This window comes from Protopterus annectens, chromosome 9.part0, assembly GCF_019279795.1.
Source record: "Protopterus annectens isolate FY-2018-M chromosome 9.part0, PAN1.0, whole genome shotgun sequence".
In the NCBI taxonomy this organism is placed as follows: Eukaryota; Metazoa; Chordata; order Ceratodontiformes; family Protopteridae; genus Protopterus; species Protopterus annectens.
The window spans coordinates 833,133,604-833,151,103 of NC_056743.1; the positions used below are offsets into that span (position 1 = coordinate 833,133,604).

General features: G+C 39.4%; 1 protein-coding gene across 3 annotated transcripts in view; it reads right to left on the reverse strand.

Moving 5' to 3' along the window:
* LOC122811577 (butyrophilin-like protein 9) overlaps nucleotides 1-17,500 on the reverse strand; it is a 1,542,349-nt gene that overhangs the window by 1,466,181 nt on the left and 58,668 nt on the right. For 2 of the 3 annotated variants that reach the window (XM_044083503.1, XM_044083505.1), the window contains exon 2: nucleotides 11,622-11,729. The exons of the other annotated variant lie outside the window; for it this stretch is intronic. The gene's annotated coding sequence lies outside the window, so the exon portion shown is untranslated. The remainder of the gene's footprint in view (nucleotides 1-11,621; nucleotides 11,730-17,500) is intronic. 3 annotated transcript variants of the gene reach the window in all.

Genomic DNA, 17,500 nt, shown 5'->3' on the forward strand with positions numbered 1-17,500 from the left:
TCATGTTGAAGGTTGCTGAAAGAAAGGCTGTAAACAATGAGTTCTGTGTTTTGGAGAGATGTACTTTACACTACTTACAATAAAGAGAGAAAAGTAGAGAAGTAAAAATAAAATAGGGAAAGATGAGAAGTTGGGAGGGGGCAGAGGCAGGACCAGTCTTTGGTCAACTGCTGCCCTAGGCAAAAGGTCTCCACAGTGTCCCCAACACCAACCTGCGTCCCATCCTGATCTATCTACACCATACAGATTACTGGAGAAGTTCCCCTGCTAGAGCGGCATCCTAGGTAGTCGCCTAGTTGGCCTATGCCTAAGGCCAGCTATGGGCACATGAAAAGAAGAGTAGAAGGGAAAATATTTGACATCTGGTGTGAAAGAAGTAAATAAGAACCATGGAGAGACCTGTGGTGTGAGTGAGCAAGTGGGGGTGGGAAGTTTTAAGTAATGGTTCCTTTCTTGAAGCATGTACAGCCAGCTTCCTTGTGGAGACAAATTGTAGTTTGCAAATTTACAGTAGGTGCACGCAATTGAAGTTAAGAGGGACGAGGTCGCAAGTATACGTGGGCAGGTTGAAAAGCTGTACTATGCTGTTTTTAGTAGTCAATAGGGAAGGGATACCCTTATAGAGTGATCTTATGCTGTAGCTAGAAGCTGTTTTTGTTAAATCTTTTGGAAAGGGATTCAAGGTTTAGCAGTTTATAAGTGAATGAGATTTGTAGGAGAGTGCTTATTTGCAGGACTGGGAGCCACTTTGCTTCAAGATACAGCAAAGAAGTTCACTCTTGGCAGTTAGTGTGAAAAATCTGTAAAATTTTAAAGCTGTCATTTAAAATGAGTGAAGATTTTCTTCTACGCATCTGCTAGTATGGGTACGCCATACTCCAGATGGTCATTGACAATAACTTTGCCTATGGCTGCCTTGCAATTGGGGGAATTGGAGAACCGTTTTTTTTTTTTTTCTAGTTAGGTTGCTTTTATATTTTGCTGAAAGGTAAATGTTTTGCCCACCAGATTCACAGGTATCTGAAATACAAAGACTGTAAAAGTCCGAGGTTGCTGTACTGAATGGCCTAATACTTGGCAGCATGGCTGCAATTCTCTGCTCTGTACCAAAGATTATTTTATTATTATTGCTATTATTATTGTTGTTGTGAGTCAGGTGGATAAGTTGATCAGGTTTTCTTCCAGTCCATCATTTTCCCCAAACACCTTTGAGTTATCAACTTGTGACACAAGCAAATTTACATTCATATAAAAAGTAATCACATTATAACTAATAACAAATATTGCTATATGTCACAAATTATTCAATTCCTGCTTTTCATTTATATATCTTTATTAAACCATCACTTACTGTACAGGCAACCATACATTTATACAAATGAAAACAAATCATACTGACACAATCCTAGTTGTAAGCATTTTACATGACAAACCATACTGACACACTCCCAGCTGCAAACATTTTTGATGGAGTTTAAAGAAAGGGGTCTATAGATAACCATAACAGTGTACAGAATGATTTTGATCTGAGGCAGGTCTAATGAGAGGTAACTATTAAAGACAGAATAATAGAAGAGACAATAGATAATTGTGGCATGCCTTTGATGCTGCTGAGGAAGTTTTTGGACCAATGGAGGCCGTTACGGCTGATCCGAACCGAGAGGAGGACTTTAGCTGTAGGTCATGATCCACACAATCAAAGGCTTTTGTCAGATTGATAAAGACTAAACCAGAAGCCATGCTGATGAGGCAAAAGGAGGACGCACCTGTGTATGTATGCAGTATGGCGAGTAAAATATTACTTTTTCAAATACTTTATGTAGGGTGAGGGAACTGATATTGGTCTGAAGTCCTTTGTGGTTTCGGATTTAACAACTTAAGGGATAGGAGGTACTATTACTTGTTTCCATAGGGTAGGCTTGGTTTTAGACGCAAAACAAAGATTAAATAGGTGTTGAAGGACGAGAGCATGTGTTTTTTTGCACAGGATGATGAACCAGAGGAGGAAGCAATCAGCACCATTTGGATACTCTATGGAATTCTGTCAAAGAGCAATTTTTTGAAGAAGATTGTGGGGGGGGGGTAAACTATTGGGTAGTGATTCTGAGGAAGAGTAGAATGTACTGATGGGGAAAGGGGTCGAGCGATAATACAGCAAATTCTTTAACGAAGTCCAGTTTGGATAGGTTATCTACTAGATTTGTGAATGGAAAATGGGCTAAGAGGAATAATATAAGAAAAAGAAGGGACAGATTCTCTCAGTTTGAAACCAAGGACTAAAAAAAAAGTATGTGCAGTGAAGTCTAGTTTTGGGAAGTTTGTACGAGAGGACACGAGTGGTCAGAATGTCTAATGTTGTATGTTGCTGCATCTCTGAATAGTTTGTAAGCTAGTGGAGGGAAGATGTCACTCTGAGTTTAAATAGTTGAGAGGCAAGTAGAAAGTCAGTTCATTTTTTTCAAAGGCGGCCAGTTAGCTTTTTCAATGGTTTTACAGGGTGTTAATTTCTTGGGGCAAGAGGAGTAAACAATCTGCAAATGGCACTTGAAATGGACTGAATGGTGGACACTTCTTTTAGAAGCTGTGGCAGTTAGCAGGAAACAATATTCTAGATGAGCCAGTAAGATACTTTTACCTATGGCATTTCGACATGGTCTGGATAGAAAAGGGGAATGTCATTAGCCCAGAAAAGGGAAGAGTTGGTGTGTGGTCTAGGCAGAAACAGAAATTTAGGAAGGGATCATTAGGTATTTCAATTAAGTGATATTTTCAGTAGCGATATTACGATAAAGGATTTTTAGAGGCCTGGAGAGACAAGTGAGCTTTCACTTAGAGCTAAAAAGCATTGTTTTTATTTTTAGAGGAGTTTAGTATTAATTGCTCAGTGCTTACTCATTAAATAAGGGCATGAAAATCAGCCGGAAGTTCGAGGAAAAGAGAGGACAACAAGAGAAAAGAGAAAAAAAGAGAAGAGTTTGTGCACAACAGGACCATGTCTTCAGCATAAAGCAGGAAAGGAAGATAGGGCAAGTCTAAAGGAAGTTTGCTAATTGTAGATGGATGCGCCAGAATAGATCCTCGAGGGACACCTTTCCAGAGAGAGGGACTGATGTAGAGGTTGAATTGAAATTAACTGAGAAACGTCTGTTAGAAATGCCAATTTCAGCAAGATGGTTTAGGAGAATTGCGTGATCAACATGATCAAATACTCTGGCAAGGTCAATAAAAATTGCTCCAGTAATTAGGCCTTCGTCCATTCCAAGAAGAATGTTGCCAATTGTCCAGATAGCAGATGTACTGCTAACAGACCAAAAACAATGCAGCTTTTGAGAGAGAAGGTGGTACTGTTTGATATACTGAGGGAGTTGGAAATAATGTTAATTAACAATCTGCATTCAAACTGGAACCTTAGTTTGAGAGACAGCCTTACAGAACTATCTGCAAATATATAGAGCTGAGTATACTTTTCTGTATTAATCTGTATTATAGAGCTAAATTGTTTGCTTAGATATCTGTTGTGTATATATATATATATATATATATATATATATATATATATACACATACATACAGAGAGAGAGACAGAACAGTATATATATTTTGGCTTTATAATTTGCACATTCCTCACATCTGTGTTGAAATTCTTGGCTGTAGTTTAAATTTGGTGGCTTTTGCAGTGCCCGCCCCACTGTAGATTTGATCCAAGACACTCCCCCAGGCCCATCTCTTTACCGCATTCTACCTAATTAACCCTTTCTGCACTTGCTTTTAGTCCTTTTTAATTTAATTACATTTTTTCAAACTGTGTGTGGACTAATATTGCTACATATTCAAGTATGCCAGCTTGCACTGCATGAGAATTGTATTTACTACTGCTTTAGCTACTTTTCTGATAAAAAAAAAATTAATCTGCTTTTACTGTACTTGTGTTTCTTCCTACTTTATTTTGCTTTTGCGTCATCTTAAAAGTACTCAATTGTATTTATTACTGCTTGGTGTAACTCATTCTAAGCCTTTTAGTTTCAACACTTGGGCTTCAGACCAGTTGTTTTACATTGAGAGGGTTTGTGGTCTGCACTGTAGTAGCAGAACAGGTAGCTTACATCCTTCTAAGTTGGGAACTGCTGATTGAGGGCTCAGTGTCCGTTATTCCAAAAGTGTATTAAATCTGATTTAAGCACTTGGGCTTTCAGGCCAGTTATTTTACATTAAGAGGGTTCGTGGTCCGCACTCTTGTGGGAGGAGAGGCTGGACTCTGCCCTTCTGAGCTGGGAATTTCTGGTTAAAGGCTTATAGTGCATGCATATCTGAGCTGCTTCTTACTGAAATTTGTACACCTTGTTTGCTGTAGCATAGACTAGATCCAGGCCCGCTGAATCTAGCTTTGTTTGTATAACTTGAGCACTAATCCATGCATTCTTTAAAGTATTCAACTATACTTATTACTGCTTGGTAGTAACTTGATTAAAGTGTAGCTATCATTCTAAGTCTTTTGGATTAAGCACTTGGGCTTCAGACCAGTTGTTTTATATTAGGAAGGTTTGTGGCATGCACTGTGGTGGCAGGACAGGTAGCTTTCATCCTTCTAAGTTGGGAACTGCTGATTGAGAGCTCAGTGTCTGTTATTCCTAAAGTGTATTAGTTCTGGTTTATGCACTTGGGCTTCAGGCCAGTTATTTTACATTAAGAAGGTTTGTGGTCTGCACTCTTGTGGGAGGAGAGGCTGGACTCTGCTCTTCTGAGCTGGGAATTTCTGGTTAAAGGTTTTACAATGCCTGCATATTTGGACTGTTTCTTACTGAAATTGGTACACCTTGTTTGCTGTAGCATAGACTAGGATCCAGGCCTATAAAACGAAAAGCACCAAATACTGAATAAAATAATCCAGTGCCAAAGAGATGAAGTAGAAGAATATAGTACAAAAAATAGCGTACAAACTGTCTTTATTTGACCGCTTTCGTAACAAAACTTCCTCAGAATGAACAAACACATATCAAAGACTCATTTAAATACATTAGTCACTTAATTGATCAAAACAAATAGACCAATAAAAACAAAGATAGTAAACATCACTTAAAAAGACAGTGTAATTAAAAAAGTAAAGAAACCACTTTCCCTTTATCAGTAACTTGTAATTTACGATCCTTTAAAAAACATTTTACATTTATAAATTCATTTAACCCAGGGGGAATGTCAGATTTTAATTTTATCTGCCACATAGCTTCCCTTTGTTCCAAGTAATTTTTAATGTCGCCTCCCCTAGGATCAAAAGAACATTCCTCTAAAATAGTAAATAAAAACTTTTTATATGTTGCACAAATACAGGAATGTTTATATAAAGCACTGGTCAGGTCTCTACGTTTAATGGCATAATTATGCTCCTTAATGCGTGTACTCAATTTCCTGGTGGTCATTCCAACATAAAATGCTGGACAACCTGAACAAAATGAAATGTATACCACTTTAGTGGTGTCACAGTTAACCAAACCAGGTACCTCAATAGTATAAGGGATAGTACTCACAGATATATATGGACTCACCAAAATAAATCTGCAAGCAGTACATCCATGACAACAGTGCATCCCATGTTTTGTTGATAATTTATTTTTATTTATTTTATTACCATTTTGCAGAATGTTTTTCAGATTATATTCATTACGAAAAACAAATCGTGGTTTGTCACCTAAAACTAAAGAAATATCAGGGTTACCTTTTATTATTTTCCAATTATTTTCCAAAATGGAACATAAATCCTTACTATCTGCACTCATTTCTAAGGAGCAAGTTGAAGTGGGTTTAAATGCCTCTTTGCTATTAATAACTGGTAACCCATTGATGTTATTAATTGAACTACATAAAATTGGCGGAAAATCTGCATAATGTCTATCAAAAATCTCATTTGCAGTATTCACCAACCTAGCAATATCGTAACCTCTTTTTAAAAATAATCCAATAATGAAATCAAATTCAGCAATCAAGTCATTGTCTCTAGTCGTCATACGACTTGCCCTTATAAATTGCCCCTTAGGGATGTTGTTAATCATATGTTTTGGGTGTCCGCTGGAATAATGTAGGTATCCATTTGTAAAGGTGTTTTTACGATGTATATTGGTCTGAAACTTATTCTCAATGCCATCCCACCATAAATGAACATCCAAAAAATTAACAACACTTCCAACATCACCTTTTGTAAACTTTAAAAATTCAGAAAAAGAATTTAAATAATCCAAAAATGGGTCTACAATTTTAGATCCCCCAGGTAAAATAAAAAACAAATCATCAACAAACCGACAATAAAATAAAACATTAAATTTATCTTCTAATAAAGGGATTATTTCATTTTCCCACCAAGCCATCACTGTGTTGGCGTAAGCGGGGGCAGCTGGTGAGCCCATCGCAACGCCTTTTATCTGTTTAAAGTAATGATCTCCAAACAGAAAGAAATTATTATCCAAAATAATTTCTAATAATAAACAGATGGTGTTAGTGATGGAGGTGGAAAAAGTTCTTCTCTGACATAGGAAACTACGCACAGCCTCTATTCCTTGATCATGAGGAATACATGTAAAAAGCGACACAACATCAACAGTAATAATGGTATGAGTACCAGCAACAAAATTGAAGTTATCCAAAAAACTTTTTAGTTTACTCAAAAAATGCCAAGAATCTTTAACATAAGAGGATTGGCATTCTAACAATGGTCCCAACAATGAGTCAATAACCAAGGCAATGTAAAATGTTTTTTAAAGGATCGTAAATTACAAGTTACTGATAAAGGGAAAGTGGTTTCTTTACTTTTTTAATTACACTGTCTTTTTAAGTGATGTTTACTATCTTTGTTTTTATTGGTCTATTTGTTTTGATCAATTAAGTGACTAATGTATTTAAATGAGTCTTTGATATGTGTTTGTTCATTCTGAGGAAGTTTTGTTACGAAAGCGGTCAAATAAAGACAGTTTGTACGCTATTTTTTGTAGGATCCAGGCCTGCTGAATCTAGCTTTGTTTGTATGCTTGTTATTAGTTTGCTTGTTATTTCCCTGGAACGCTAATTCCACCTAAAACGCGGCTTCTCAGCGATTCTGTGGATCCCTAGTGATATCTGCATTGCTTACTGTACTTATTTTCTTGTTTCACTTGAAAGAAAGTTACTGTTTGCACTTAAGTTACCTGGCACTTGCTCACTAAAGCAATTATACAAGTCAGCACTAAAAATTAAAAGCACTACACCTTCACTCCCCATTGGCCCTTGTTTTCAATTTTAAAGGAATTCCCAATATTATTCTAGCATGTTCAAAGGTCAGTTGTCAATCTCCTCTCCGGTTCAGCTGGTGAACCTGGGAATCTTGAGGCAATGTTACAACTGCCTCATGTACACAGACAACCCTCTCCTCCTCCCAACAAATTCCAACACATGTGAGAGATGCAACCATATAGCCAAACTGGAGGCTAAGCTCTCAACTCAGTACTGGCATAACCAGTCAGGAGGAGAAGGAAACCACACTCACTAAAATTCCAGTCTCACATAGACCTACCACGACAGCAAACCAAACACATAATCACACAAAAACATACCCGGAGGCTCTAAATAAAGATCTGCCTAAGCAGCAGAGACCTCCAAAGCAGACACCCAAGCAACCGCTACCCCAAAACAAAACACGTGCAACACATCTCACAAAGCCAGTGTGCCGAACAGTCACAGCCCTTAAGGCTAAACAACATACCTGATACATTTGTAATAGGTGACTATCGTCAGGCACACTGACGTCCCACTCACCAGGCTGAACAAGGAGAAGGTCACTGTGAGCAGCCTGTCGGGCGCTAGGATCCGCCACATAACACAAGCACTTAGGTCACTCCAAGGCAAGTACAAATATGACTCTGTCATTGTCCGTGTTGGTGTGAATGACCTGAGACGTACCTCCCTGGACTACATTGAAGAGAGACATAGAAGAGCTCTCTGAGCATGTAGCCCAGGCCGGTATGACCCTGACCTTGAGTAGCATCTTACCCTCACCAAGAATGATGCCACAATATGAAGACAAGATGATCAATTTCAACAATTGGCTTAAGTACTGGTGTCATTCAAAGGGGATCCAATGCCTGTAAGCCTGGGACGATATGCTCTACAAGCCACGATGCTTTGCTAGGGACGGCTTGCACCTGTCACCCCTGGGCTTTCGGATATTGGCAAAGGCTCTTGCTACCCCCATAGTGCCGTTTTTAGGCAAGGCTCAAAAGACAAACCCACCTCCATAGGTATCACAAGGGGTAAGAAACGAAGAGTAATGCTACTCAACGCCAGAAGTCTAAACCTCAAGATGCACGCACTTGAAACTCTCCTTAGCATGGAGAACATCGATATCTGTGCAGTAACAGAAACCTGGTTCAGGGCTCCCGAGAGCACCCCAGCACTACCAGGTTATACCTCATACCATGCTTTTCGGCCCCAAAACTTGGACAGAAACACAAAAGGAGGGGGGAGTATCGATATTCAAAGATACCCACACCTCCAGGTTGGTGGAAAAGCACGAAGCATCAGAGACTATCCATGTGCAACTAACAGTGGGTAAAACTGCCTTCCAGTTTATAGCCTGCTACAGACCACCCTCCCAAACTCAGGAACCCCACTCGGCCTTCCTGAGAACACTGGAAAATATGAAGGTCTCTCCAAACACCATTATATTGGGCGACTTCAACTACCCAAACATAGACTGGGAGCATTACTCTAGCTCCAACACCCTAGCCCAAAGGTTCCTAGAATTCATAAACTCATATCTTATGTAACAACTTGTTACCACTCCCACAAGAGGGGAAAACATACTGGACCTGATCATCACCAACATGGGGACTCTATGCTCCAGACCAGAAGTGTATCCCTCACTGGTAAGATCAGACCATAAACTGATCTCACTGGATATTCACATCCCGACCCCACCCCCTGTCCAGAAAACCACAGTGAAAAACTTCTCTAAAGCAAATTTCACACTCCTCAAAACCGAGGTGGAATCCTTCAAAGCCCCAGAGCCTGTGGAAAATACGGCCCAGACCGCAGAATCCTTTATAAATGCATTCTATGAACACCTTCAGGAATGCATGGATCATGCAATCCCAAATAAAACCAAGACCCAATCCTCCAAAGGCAGACGTCCTGTCTGGTGGACCCCAGCCATAAACAAACTATACAATAGAAGGAGGAAGCTACTACATGATAGAGCAAAATCCCAAAAAGGGAAGGCATCTCTGATCAGTATTAGCAAAAAACTAAGGGCACTCATAAAATCGTCTAAGGCCAGCTTCGAGAGAAAAACTGCACAGGACGCTAAGGATAATCACAAGGCTTTCTTTAGTTGTGTTAGGAACCTGGGTGGGAATTCCCAGATATGCTCAGAATTAGTCCAAAATGACAAAAAATACATCGAACACACAGACATCGCCAACATCCTAGCTGACAGGTTCAGCGCAAACCCCCCCCCCCCACCAAAAGGGCAAATATCTATCCCAGCAGAGTGCTGCCCCCCTGACATCTCAGATGCTCAGGTAAGAGCTGCCCTCTCCAAAGCAAAAAACACAGCATCAATGGGACCAGACGGTGTCCCAGGCTACGTCCTACATGAACTCCAAGAAGAGCTAAACCCAAACATAAAACTACTGTTCAATCTCAGCCTTACTACAGGATTTGTACCCAGAGTGGCGTACAGCAACAGTGATCCCTCTCGGACCCTGGAAACTATCGCCCCATAAGCCTGACTAGCTTGGTCTGCAAAGATATGGAAAGGATCATCATGGACCTCATAAATAAAGATATTGGGGACCTACAGACACTGGATCTTACCCAGTTCGGCTTTAAGGGCAGATCCTGCCTCTTAAACCTGGTCGACTTCTTTGAAACAGTCACCAAGGCCACTGACGAAGGGAAGGTGGTCCACAAAGCCTACCTGGACCTCGCAAAAGCCTTTGATACAATACCCACTCAAGCATTATAGATAAGCTCACCAGCTTAAATATAAACCCCTATGTCACTAGATGGGTTGCAAACTGGCTCAAGGACAGAACCCACATGGTTAGAATTGCTGGAGTCATGTCAGATTCCAAACCAGTTACAAGTGGCGTCCCACAAGGCTCAGTCCTGGAACCTCTCGTTCGGTATATGTTTCTCGGAGGTACAGGCCAACACAGAAGGACTGTGGCTGACCAAGTTCGCAGATGACTGCAAACTGGGCACCATAATCGACTCTTCAGCCGACACAAGCATCCTCCAAAAGGGCCTCATAGAAACAGACAACTGGTGCCAGAGCCATGGCCTCAAGCTAAATGACAAAAAGTGTATAGTCATCCCCTTTGGCAAAAACAAAGTGCCCACAAATTACCACATAGGTGGTAATCCATTAAGTACAGAATAAGTAATTAGGGACCCAAGTTGATAGCAATCTCTCATTTGACAACCACATGGCCAAAGTGGTTAGAAAAACATTTTATATTGCCCACCTAATCATGAAGGGATTCACATCTAGATTAGGGGAGGTCATCGTGCCTCTTTACTCATCCCTCATCAGGCCCATAATAGAGTACAATGCCCCTTTTGAGATGTACCTTACCAAACACCTGCAGCAACTGGGAAGACCACAAAAGTGCCTCACCAAGAGGATCAAAGGGCTCAAACAGATGCCATATGCTGCCCGGTTAAAGAAACTCCAGCTCTACTCAGTGGCATACCGCCTGCTCAGAGGCGACCTGTGCCTGACGTATAAAGCCATGTCCAACCCGGAATTAAGGGACATGCTGCACCTCAAAAAATCCAAATCCCATCAAGCTACATGCTCAAGAGACTTGAACCTCAGCACTGAAATAAACAGGACATGCTGGAGGGACAGATTCATAACCCAGAGGCTCCCTTCACTCTGGAATAAAATCCCAGTCCAGGTTAGGCAGAGTCCCTCATTGACTCTAAGAGGAATCTTGATGAGTGGATGGGAGATCGTAGGTTTACCCCGGGTATCACTTCTGTCACTGTTACTAACCTCGAAAAAGGGCATAGCAAAATTAATTTAAAATGGGTGGCGAAAGCCAAACGTACTCTGGCTAGGCTTATAAATGCCCTAGGGCAGATAGCCTAGTATGAACCTATAATGTATTTTTTCCAGAATCTTTGTTATGGTAGCAGAGAGAGAAATGTGACAAAAGTCTGATGGATTGGAGGGATTTGTTTTTAGGGAGAGGTTTCACAACGGCAATCTTCCCCATATTAGGCATAGTATTAAATGTAATAGACTGCAGATGTGTTTCAATGGGGTTATGATGCTGTCTCTACAGTGATAAATACACCACGGGTGAAGGTTCTCTGTACACGGGGACTATCAAGTTTAATCTGTTCAAGCAGAGGGTAGATGTCCTTGGATGTGATGGTTCTAAAGTACAATGAAAGGAATGTATGGAGGAAAGGTGGGAGTGTCAGATACAGTTTAGGGATGGCTAGAGAAAGGGTTGAGAAGGCTGCTGAAATGAGAAAAGGAAATCACAGATGAGAGAGTGCGGAAATCAAAGGAAAGGTTCATCATGTAAGATGGCTGACCTCTCTCCAGAAGTTTTTGGGTGATTTTTATTAATGAAATCATACTAAACCTCAATAAGTGACTTATGACAGCATTTAGCTTCCTTGGCAGGGTTGCATAGCTGGGTGTAGTGCCATCTGTTTATAGTAGTAGGAAGTGCTTTCCGAGAATGCCAAGCCTAAAATACAAATAAAATACAAAATGTAAAACACATCAATAGACATTATACATGAAGCTACAGTACTTCTATGCAAAACAGACAAATGAGGTAAAATATAAATAAAAAGTTCCAGTAGCTACAGTTAAATAAAGGACTATTTACAATAGTCACATATCAGACAATTTGCAAAGAAAAATATAAGACATGCAATGTGGTCGAGGAGGTCCCACAGATGCTCTGGTCTAGTAATCTGACTTTTCTGTGGCTGGAAGAGGTGAGCTTTGAATCTCCTAGTTTTTTTTTTTCTTGGAAGAGCTCTTAGGATATTCAATTGTATTTACTTTGACAGTGAGGTAGGTCTCCATTTCTTTGAGGCCTCATCCCTTAGTTTGAAAACAGAGTTAGGTTTATAGCATCTATTCACATATCTGCATCTCTACATACATACAATAAATATATGTATATGTTATATGTTCATTATATTGAATGTCTAGCTAGGAGGATTGTCTTGTCAAAAACTACTGGTTCACTGCAGGATGCCAGTTTCTTTTGCAGGATTACTGACAGAAAAAAAAGTGTGTGATTTTGCTCTTTCCCCACTGTTTTACAATCTTAGAGTTGGTATATTATGCATATAAATATAAATAACAAGGGTGTGGGGATGTATGGGCGGTTTGCCCACTGCAAAAAAACACTGTTTTGCAAGTTCCAAGGATTAGCCTCAGAGCATATGCAGTACCATATTGATGTGATTTTTGTTGACTTGTGTATTAACATTAAGAATGTTAAGTTTTGTGGACTGATCATCAGCAATAGATCCACAAACACACAGATGGTATATATGTATGTGCGCCTCATATGTAGAGAGCTACAAGCATGTGTTGTGCACGCACACACACACACACACACTTCTTGTGTGTAACAAACACAATTTGCTCTGGTACCTTATCAAGCTCCAGAAATCACCATCTCATTAAAGGACATTAATTGAACATGGAAGGACTGAAGAACATTACTGTGTAAAAAAAAAAAAAAAAAAAAAAAAAGATGAGGAAGACAGACTGACAACATGGCTCAAGCTGTGGATGTACAAAGCCAGCTGGATGAGAAGTATATACTTGATAATATAAAAGGGGTGATACGTTGTTCTATTGACATCCAGGTAACCTCAGATACTGGAATCGGATTAGATTATATTGAAAAAGAACTATGCAAATGGGATCCAAACAGCACATGGAGGAGACTGAATTACTAATAAATGATCTGAGAACACTTCAGCAAAACCTTTAGTACCATTATATTATTTATTAGGTCATGTAAATACAGGGTATATGCATCAATATTGCAGACATGTGCTTATTAAACCTGTCTTTAAGGGAAAGGACAGTAGAACAAAACCTAGAGAGTCATATAAACCCTTAAGTATACTTTCATGTTGTGGAAAAACAATGGAGAAGGTCGTAGTGGATAGGTTTATTGTCAGAACTGGAAAGGTTGGGACTCTAAACCAATACATCAGCATGCATATGCTGAACATAGACCCAATACCAGCAGTAGCATGATGTTCTATAAGAATATAACAGCTACAAATGAAAAAAATTGTGCTGTGATATAATTTATATAATTTAACTTCAACATTTGACAGGATACTATACAAAAATTGACCAATAAATTAAAACCAGCTATTGATTTAGTCTCTATAAAATGGATAGCTGCATGGCTTACAAATAAGACATGGCAAGTACCATACAGTAACTGGACAGGTGAAATTCTTGGTTATAATCATGGTTTAGGATACTATACAAAAATTGACCAATAAATTAAAACCAGCTATTGATTTAGTCTCTATAAAATGGATAGCTGCATGGCTTACTGTATGGTACTTGCCATGTCTTATTTGTAACTGGACAGGTGAAATTCTTGGTTATAATCATGGTTTCCCACAGGGCTCTGTCCTAGCCCTTATTTGTTTAGATTGTATCTTTCAGACCTATATTTATCATCTGAGGTGTTCTACATTCTGTATGTAGATGACCTGAAATTGGACAAACTGATTATGTGTGTTACAGATACGGCATGTCTGCAAAGAACTTGACTAAATTGACCACTTGGGCACAGGAGAATAATATGGTTAGTTTTTGATGCATTTATCAGCATATGTGATTTGGGAGACAAATTAAAAGGTGAATATTTACTATAGCACACAGTGACTGACAACTGTAGATTAATTTAAGAACCTGGATATATGGGTAAATAACCAAATCAACCAACTGGTTAAGGATAGTTATAGAACTATATGTTGTATAAAAAGATTTATAAAGTCTAGGAAATCAGAAATGATGAAGTTATTGTTTGTTAACTACATCAGACCCAAACTTGAGCATGGAACAATAGCATGAATAAACTGCAAAGAGTACACTGAAAATATACCAAGGGCATTCATGGATATGAAAATTTAAGTTATTACAAAAAACTAAAATATCTGAACGTGTACAATCTCTCTTAAAGAACTGTAAAAATGGAGATCTTATGCAGTTATATAGGGCATTTAGAGACAACTACCTCTGGGAATGTTTTCTTTTATCAAAAAGTAGTACAGAATCAGAACCTATGTAGAGAATGCTATAGAAATGAGAAGTGTACTAATTGGTAAAGTTAGGTATTCTAGCAATCAATGGGTGCATGGGCATACAAACTTATCAGGGATGGGCCAAAGGTCATTACAATATACAGAGATATACTTTCATACTTGCCAATGTACATCTATAGGCAATGTAAAGGATTGCCATTTTATCTTTGAGGTGTGGAATGAAAAAGTACAGTTGTGCAAGTTACACTTACCATAACAACAGATATTCAGATTCATTACTGCTGCAATAGCCTATAGCTATTTGGGTTATATCCTACCAAGTGTATAATGGCCAGCCAGTCTTCAGAAGTTTCTGGCTCCCCTCTATGCATGTACCAGAGAATGGTCCTAGCAAAGCCTGGCCCGGACCTACAAAATTAATCCAATATGTAATTCTTTGTAAAACTGTACAGAGGATCAAGTAACTGCCTCTAGAATGTTTCTAGAGTCCAGCCCTTCCCAGTATGCCATGAAAGAAAACAAGCCTCTAGTAGAATGTACCTTGATCCTGGGCATGTTTTACCATGGTGGGAATAAGAAGAGAAAAAATAGCAAGGAACCACCATCTGGTAATTACCTTACTTGACAGGGATTGCCTTTTCTTTCTCCCATCATAAGACCATTACAGCTTTTTTTTTAATTTTATTTATTTATTTATTTTAATTCTGACAAGATGACACTCGAGTTGCACAGGCAGAATACATGGAAATGGATGTCTAGATTCAAAGCAAACTCTGAAACTGCTAATGACATTAATTTAGAATTCCCAGAGTTATCGATGGAAACTCAAAGAGGTTTTGCTTACCATGACAGTTTGCAACTCTGATACCGCTCTGACATCTGCAAGAGAGAGCAAGTAAAACAGTCTACCAAATGACCTAAAAATTAACAGAAGGTAGACAGAAATAACTTTTCCATAAAGTAAAGTAAAGATACCAACAAAGAACCACCTGTTTATAGGAGGTTTTACCTAAGAAGAAGAAGAAGAAAAAAAAGACTCTTTGTAGAACAACATGAGCAAAGTCTGAAATGAAAGGCGGAGGGGGATCTCTGGACAGACATGCTGAAGTGGCTGACAAATACCCCTTGTTAAAGGAGCAAGACAGACCCAAGGAAGGTAACTCACACGAATACCAAAGAAACCTCATTAGACCCTGGTTATTTGTGTCACCAACAAAAAAATGTTTTCCACATACTAATCATCCAGACAGTTAGCTGAAGTTGTTTGAGATCAATTCCTGAAAGAACACCACATTCAATTTACACTGACTGTAGGTCGGTCCTGATACTGCTCAGGTTGTCTCCTCTACATTTGGCTCTGACAGAACGCAAGAAGCTCAGAGGTTTAAGTAATGCTCCAAAGTGTCTATTGTCACAGACTGAACTGTGGTTGGACAAGAGCAGTCCTTCCTATACAAAACCCAAGTTTTGGAATTTGAAATTCCAGATGGTGAGAATGTTGGGTCTACATAGATTTTTAGGAACCACTGGATGCTGCCATAATGCGGGGTACAGGCATGTCCCTTTTTCTGAAGTGATCTACGTTTTTTGTTGGACCTCTTCCTGACATTTCCTTTCAGGTCCCACATTTGCTGGAAGCTTGAGGGAATGCTTGTTTTGCTTTTTGATTTAAAGAAAAAACAGGGGGTTTGGAAGATTAAGAAAAAAAAGGCTGAAAAATCTTAACTCCCTGGATCATTGTGCCTCTTTCATCAAACTACTTGCATGCCAGAGTAGCAAAAGAGCTAACAAAACCTCTTTAGCCAAAGGAAAATTCAAAATTTCAGATTTTACTTCTTCAGAAATCTTCTAATGAACCCAGGCAAAATGTCTCCCACTATTAATAGCTGTTGCCCTGAGCACTGATGCAGCACAATCACACAACACACATTTCAACGAATGCTTACATACTTGAGAAAGAGTAGCAATAACATGTTTCAAAAAGGGCCTACCTTCTGAGGAAAATGTGGCAGAAAAATTCCTCAGAAGCTGTCTACACAACTCAATATGTACTTTAACCTACAGCCGGAGAAATCTGGATTGTATAGAACAGAATGAAATTCTCGTATCAAGCTCATTAAACAGTCTGAAAGCCTTGCTCGATGGAAAGGATTACCATAGATCAGAACTTTGTTAGGAGCTGGAAAAGAAACAGAAATAGCTGCTGGGTCAGCCCTCAGACCCAAGGTAAGAAAACAAATACTTGTTAAACTGGGGAATTGTATAGTCCATATGCCTTTTTAGGGACTGAAAATTGATTATGAGGTCTGTTGCAGGCAGAATCAAAAACATACTCCAACGCTAGTGAAATAGGAGGAATAGGTGTGAATGTTGCATAGACACATGTAACATATCATTAGGGAGGGGCATTCCTTTGTCCCACAGAAATATATTATTCATCCTGAACACAGTCTCAGAAAAGAAAAAAAATAACTTCTCCAGAAGAGAAACTGAGAAAACACTCATCGGGATCAGATTCAAGCATTTGTGAGGAAAATACAAAAGAAGCCCTGCCCTTGTCATTACCCGAATCCTTAACATCCTCAGGACTTAGGTTCACAGATTAGGATAGCCTTTTGTTTCTTTATTCTAGGGGCATCCCAGGAAACTGGTCTCTAACCCCAGTAACCCAGGAAGAACCTCCTCAAGTAACTCTCATACCCAAAGAAGGTTTTTCTCCCATGCCCCGTATGGACACTAGAGCAGATGTAGAGAATGTGGCTAATCCACATTCCATTGTAGTGGAAGGGACTACAAGAGGATCATGGGAAACCAGTGATTAGTCTAAGGAACACGCTGAGGCCACTGCAGAGTCGAGTCACCCACCACTGAGGCATAGACTGAGCCCAGAGTGCAGGAATTTTTTTTAATGGTACAGGAGGAGGGTCTGCAGGGCAGTAAGGGCATCCATGTTCCTGTCGAGGGAGAAGCCTGTTAGGCAGTAATTGCTAATAGAACAAGTTATTCAAAAAGCAAGTTGTCGCTCTAGTGTTCACACTTTCACGTCCCTACACAGTCCCTCAAATAATCACAAAAGTAAATGCACAAGCAGTACAATTCTATCCCCCACAATTCAGAAATGACTTTTCACAGTAAGTGCCACTGAATTAAATAAAAATGTAGGTAGGTTGTCACAAAGTACATAGACAAGCATAATACA